A 1,228-nucleotide genomic window follows, 5' to 3' on the forward strand; every position below is an offset into this window, starting at 1 on the left:
TCTTTCTCCATTATTCATACTGATTTTTTTTGGAGATGCTGTCAAGGGCACTGTTTTATTAAGAATAAATACTGTACAAAATTTTTAAAAAGCTGAAAAATTCACAATTGTTCAATGAGTAGCATAGAACAAAATGCTATTTTACTCAAAAGTATAAAAAAGCCTTCTTGATACCATGTGAGGCTTCTTAGAATGAAGAAAAATTGTTTTCTTAAAGATTGACTGCCAAATTGCAAAATTTAAATAAGCAAAATTTATGCAAAATATTCCTAATGTGTTAAAGTACCGCCTGATACAATGTGATGCAGCATGAAGTAGTAGCCGAAATCAATCCCAATGGGACTTGTGTTAATGAGACTGTTTTAACAAAAATACATCTTCATCACACAGGCTCCAAAAGACAAAGATTGAAAAATTAATGCATTTAGTGACCATAACTGATAAAAATATGTGCTCAATAATTTGAATTTAATTTTTCAGGCAACTTTTCACTGATGTCATTTGGTTGATTATAGTTCCTGGTCTTTGGCCCTTTTCTCCCTTTCCCACCTTAGACATCAATATATACCTATTCTCTCACATTTTATATTTGAATTATATAGTGACAATTCTTACATTGAGTCATTAAGCATTTAGAAGGAAATTGTGTGATGTAGAGATCTAACCCTGTTTCTTTGTTGTTGTTGTTATTGTTGTTTATTTCAGAATATTATGGGGGTAGAAACATTTTGGTTACATGTAATGCATTTGCCTCACCCAAGCCAGAGCTACAAGCATGCCCTTCCCCCACACAGTGCGCTCCACACCCATTAGTTGTGAGTATACCACCCTCCACCCACCTCCCACCTGACTGGCACCTGATGAATATTACTTCCATGTGAGCACCTTAGTGTGGATCAGTTAGTACCAATATGATGGATAGTACATGTGGTGCTTGTTTTTCCATTCTTGTGATACTTCGCTTTGAAGGATGGGTTCCAGCTCTATCTGGGATAATATAAGAGGTACTAGATTACCACTGTTTTTTGCAGTTGAGTAGTATTCTATGGTATACATACATCACATTTTATTAATCCACTCATATTGATGGGCTCTTGGGTTGTTTCCACATCTTTGCAATTCTGAATTGTGCTGCCATAAACATTCGAGTGCAGATGTCTTTATTACAGAATGTCTTTTTTTCCTTGGGGTAGATGCCCAGTAATGGGATTGCTGGATCAAATGGTAG

Source organism: Propithecus coquereli, unplaced genomic scaffold (genome assembly GCF_000956105.1).
Source record: "Propithecus coquereli isolate 6110/MARCELLA unplaced genomic scaffold, Pcoq_1.0 Scaffold229, whole genome shotgun sequence".
NCBI lineage: Eukaryota > Metazoa > Chordata > Mammalia > Primates > Indriidae > Propithecus > Propithecus coquereli.